This window comes from Tupaia chinensis, unplaced genomic scaffold (genome assembly GCF_000334495.1).
Source record: "Tupaia chinensis unplaced genomic scaffold, TupChi_1.0 Scaffold146625_1, whole genome shotgun sequence".
In the NCBI taxonomy this organism is placed as follows: Eukaryota; Metazoa; Chordata; class Mammalia; order Scandentia; family Tupaiidae; genus Tupaia; species Tupaia belangeri.
In genome coordinates, this window is record NW_006206481.1 from 287,801 (window position 1) to 293,517 (window position 5,717).

The window sequence follows — 5,717 nt, forward strand, 5'->3', positions numbered from 1 at the left end:
CAGCCCATGGCATAATGGTTAATGTGGCTGGATAACGCATGGCTGACTATATGGTTTGAGTCCTGAACTCAGCAGCTTGAAAAACATGTCTGGTGTATGTGTGTGCATGCCCAAAATTTCAAGAGGAGAATGGAAGAGAAAAGACTGCAGTGTGGCCAATCCCCCTGGGGGGGGGGTGCTTTTTCACTTTCCCTCGTTCTCTATCTCCAGTGAGTGTATGTGCCTTATAGCAAAATGGGAAAAAAAATGAATAAAATAAGAAAAAATGCAAATGACTCTTAAATATACAAAAAGATGCTTAGCTTCATTAAACAAATGAAATGGAAATGGGAAAAAACACTTTGGATTTTAAAAAGAACTTCAAAAGTTTAATAAAAGACTACACTGTGTATAGCAGGTATGAGTATCAATGTCGAATCTCCACAGATGGCAATTTGTCAAGATCTCTTCAAATTACAAATACACATGCCCCTAGATTTCAGCTATTTCTTTCCCTCTTTCTTTCTTTCTTTCCTTCTTTCTTTCTTTCTTTCTTTCTTTCTTTCTTTCTTTCTTTCTTTCTTTCTTTCTTTCTTTCTTTCTTTCTTTTTTTTGGAGAGGTTTTCGCTATAAGGCGCGTGTGCTCGCCAGCCAGACAGAGAGAGACATAGAGACAGAAAGCGAGAAATCACCCCCCGGGGGGATGGTCACGCCGCAGTCCCTTCTCCTCCATTCTCCTCTCGGGATCTTGGGCACGCACACACACGCGCCCAGCGTGAGTTTTAAGCCAACGGGTCTGGGACGTGAACCGCGGTCGACTACGTGGGAGTCCAGCGATATAGCCAGTACGCTAACTGCTGGTTCCCTATTTCAGTTATTTCATTTCTACAAATTTATTCTACAAGTATGCTGACACGTGTATGAAGTGGCATATGTAGAGGCTATTCCTGGCAGCATTTTTTGTTTTGCAAAATGTAGATACAGCATAAATAGAACAGTACTAAATAAATTATAGCAAAGGCACATAATATGTACAAAAGAATGAAGAAAGTCTTTATGTAGACTTGAAAAAGTACTAAGATAGACAGATGCTCCTTGACTTATGATGGGGTTATGTTCTGACAAATCCTTAGTAAGTTGAAAACGTGTTTAATATATCTAACCCATTGACCATTGCAGCTTAGCTTAGCCTACCTTAAACATGTTCAGAGCAATTACAGTTATTAGCCAACAGGTGGGCAAAGTCATCTAACACAAAACATAATTTATAATACGGGTTCAAGTGTCTCGTGTAATTTACTGAATACTATACTGAATCATTACCACTAAAAGCCAAAGTCATTGTCAGATTTGAAAAACAAAACAAATGGGCAGTCCATACCATTATAAAGTCAAAAAATGCTAAATCAAATCACCATAACTCTGAATTATTAAGCAAAAAAGGAGCCAGGTACAGAAGTGTGTGTATAGTATGTTGCCATTTGTGAATCATGAGTACAGGGAGCCCCCTCTGTGCAAAGGGAAGAAAGGAGCATTTAGGGCTGCCCTCCTGGGTAAACTGAGCAAATGGGGCAGACAATTCCAAATTTGGGATTCTGCTTCAGCTGGTGAAATGGCTGGCCATCCCGACTGAGCAAACGGGCCCAGTTCAGGGAATTACACATTACTCTCTCCTCCGCTGTAGTCAGCCCCGTATCCAACTGTGCCAGGAGAAACTATTTATTTATTTTAGTTTTTGCTACAGGGCACCTATGCTTTCCTTGGAAAGATAGATTGAGAGAGAGAGAGGGAAAGTGAGAAATTACCTTGCAGAGGGAATAACCCAATTTCTCCATCCTCCTCTCAGGATTTTGGGCACACACACACACATGTGCCTAGTGTAATTTTCAAGCCACCAGGCCCAGGATTTGAACTGTGGTTGGCTATGTGAGAGTCCAGTGCCTAGTATAATTTTCAAGTCACCAGGTCCAGGACTTGAACTGTGGTTGGCCATCTAAAAGTCCAGTAACGTAACCTCTACACCATCTGCTGGCCAGCTCACCTACAGTTATTCCAAAGGGATCCAAGCTGAGTATTATCCAGCCTCTGATTCAGTTGCCAATGTGCATAAAATAAGAGGACAGAGGAACGTGAACTGCTCTACGAGTATGCAATCAGAAAAACCCAGACTATAGGAAACGATTATAGGTCAAATTCTCCAAAACTGTAAACAGACAACTTGTAAGAAACTGAAAGGGATAATGAGGGAAACTAAAGATGAAAGGAGATTAAAATATATATTAAAGCTTTAAAACAAATGGGCAAGATTAAATTAAAATGTCTATAGATGAGCACAAGTGTTACCCAATGTGTTTTACCTTATGTCTTATTACTCATTAAGACGTTCAATTGATTACTATGAGATTCAGTGTGGTGGTCCCGTTTGGAGAGAAGGAGAGAGATATGGTTGGATCTGAGCACAGGGAAGGGCTTCTGAGGTGCAGCACAAAGTTCTAAAGCTTTTATCCTTATAGAACTCATGATACATATTTTTAATGTTCTGCAAGCAACTAATCATAAATTGGTGCAGAGATTTGACTACAACATGTATTGCACAGTTGTTAATAACTGTGAAAAATGAGAAAGATCCATAATGGCCAGCTCTAGGAGATAAGTGAAATTATGATACATCAATAAAATACAAGGCTCTGCAGCAAATGTAAAAGGATGATGTAGGAGGACCATTAACATGGAAAAGTGCTCCTGACATTCTAAGGGGGAGAGAGGAAAGCTGGCCTCAGAATCAATCACAGTAGTGATCTTATGTTAAAAGGTGGTTTTGCACCCACGGCCACAGATCACTGGCGCTCTGTATTTTTGTAATGGGACATGGGTAAGGTTTTTATTTCCTTAAGATTCTAAATCTTTTTCTTTGGTAGGTAGGATGAGCTTTGCAAGGAGGCATCTATTCAAAGTTGCTATGAAAAGGAGAGACAAAAATGCCTTCCTGTGTGCTTCTCCTTGCCCAGGCGTTGCAAGATAACACAGGACACTGCTGAGCCACCTCCAGAGGGCAAAGCTCTGCCTGGTCCTCCCAGACTCACACAGGCTCAGGCAGTAGCTGTGGAAGCAGTCCAGGTCTCTAAACAGTTGCTTCCTATTGATGTCTGGACGGTGTCTGTGCTATGCAGATGCCTGAGCAGAGGCACCTGTAAAAACCTTTAACCTGAATGAAATTTCCCTCAGTCATATTCATGGCTTTATTGTGAGGGAGAGGAGAAATTATTTAAGAAATTAATGTCATCTAGAAGACCAGGAAAGAGTACTGTTCCTCACTCCCTGTTGCTCTAGCTGCCAACTTTAAATGGAATTTTGATTGGATTGTTTCTAAATACTTCAGGAGCTTTTGATGGAAAAAAGAAAAAAAAAGTCAAAAAACAAACAAAAAACCCCAACTTTCTTCAGTATCCAGCTGCCCACTCTGCGAGTACATGGCGTTCTGCACATCTCTCTTGGAGGACTCCGCAGTCTGTTGCTATGGAAACAATATGCAGGTCCTCTCCTGAGTCCTCAAGAACATATTGTTTCTTTCTGTTGGGTTCTGTTTGGTTTAAGTAGATGTAGAAACCCTCACTTTCTGGATCACCTGTTTTCTGTGGCCAGACATTGTGATGAGTGGTCAGCCATAGAAAGCAAATAATTTCCCATTGTTTGAGCTGTTTATCAGAACCAGCTACAGGTTGGATTTTGATAGGTGAATCTAATGAAAATGAGGGTCTTTGTTCCACACAGGTGCTTTCAAGAACTGGCCAACCTTTCCTCTAAGTGAGATTGAATTTTTTATAACAACCGACCAGTAACATTTGCAGCCAATGGACTCTTCCATAACGTGTAAACTACTGCAGGCAAAACTGTGTCGGGGAGTGACCGGAGCTCACGGTGCATGCACGAGCTTTCCGGAAATGCCGTCAAACTACGAGGTGTTTTTTACATATGTTTCTTCCTTTTATGTTCCTGTATGATAACCATCCGACGCCAAATGCTAATGTCACGCTTACTTTTACTGGAGACCTAGGAAAGTCAAGTGATTTTTCTCGAAATGCAGTGAAGTGCTATCGCGGAGCACAGGAGCCAGCTAATCAGCCTTCCATTCAGCCAAGAGTTGACCTCATGGTGCTCTGGCTCCCCTGTTGTTTATTTATCCCCCTTAGAGGCTCAGTCAACTGCCTCCCAGTTTGTGGCCTGAAGCCAACCATCTTGTAAAATCTCTGTAAAGCACAGCAACCAGGTAAGTAATGAGGCTCCCGGAGATTATGAGGGAGAGAAAGAAAGGCAGGGAGCATCCTCCCTTGTGAGTTAACCACCCTTCACATTCCACTTTAAATTTCCTAAGCCTAAAATATGCTGAAATATCTAAAGAATGTGTTCTAGAAGGTTTTTTTTTTTTTTATCACAAATACTTTGCAAAAACTAAAAGCACCATAAATATCCATCAAGAGTAGAATGAAAATATAAATCGTGGCCTATCTATACAGTGGAATACTACTCAGCAGTGAAGACAGAATGACCTAGCTGGTGAAACTATACACATTTGGGACCAGCAGATGGTGTAATGGTTATGTTGATGGACTCCCACATGACTGACTGCGGTTCAAGCCCCAGACCCAGTGTCTTGAAACTCACGCTGACGCATGTGCATGTGTGCCCAAAATTGCTGAGAGGCAAATGGAGGAGAAGGGATTGCAGTGTGGACATCCCCTCCATGGGGGGATGATTTCTCACTTTCTGTCTCTCTGTCTCTCTAGTGAGTGCATGCACCCTATAGCAAAAATCTCTTAAAAACAGAAAAACAACTTATACACATTATCTGAGTGAGAGAAGCAAGAGACAAAAAGTATGCATTGTATAATTCCACTTATATGAAGTTCTACCTGAACCTTTTATCTGAGCTAATCTATTGGGGGAACAAAATCTCTCAGGCTTGCTTGGTGGGGCGAAGGTGAGATTGACTGGGGAACTTTGTCAGGTGATGGGAGTGAGCAACATTTAAATGGGGTGATGATCTCATGGCTGTATGCTGTGACTCTTCTGACGGAGAGTCACCTGAAGCATGCACGGAAGAACTACTCAAGATTCACAGAAATCTGAGTCAAGAGGGAGAGGCCGTACCAGGGATGCACCTGCTAAACCTGTATTGTCCTCCGTATCTATTGGGGCAAAAGTGGAAGGAAAGTTAATTTTAGAGAAAGTTGCTTCTTAGAGGATTAGAAAGATTAGGCTAATTGAGAAGAAGGTTCCACATGGCTCCAGCAAACTAGATATTTCAGGGAATGAAGATTTTCTACTGATAATTCAGCCTCCAGCAAATGAGCTAGCGCAATCACAACAGAACGGCAAAGAGATTCTAGATCACCTCTGTCTGCTTGCTCCTGAACATTCAGGCTGAACTTCAAGAATTTGAAAGAAATCCACCATCCATCAGATGACAAGAAATCACAGCCGGATCATGAGAAATATGGGAAAACAAGAAAATACCTCTCCTCCAAGGGAAAAGAGTAACTCTTCTTCATCCACAAGCAGTTCGGTGAAAATCATGGAAATGTCTGATCAGGAATTTAGAGCATTCATAATGTCGAAGCTTACAGAGATGGAAGAGAAGAGAGATAATGAACTGCTAAAGAGAAAGGAGAAAGAAGTTGACGAGTTCCAGGAGGTGAGGAAATTCTTGCAAGATCTAAAAGAGGAATTACACACTTTAC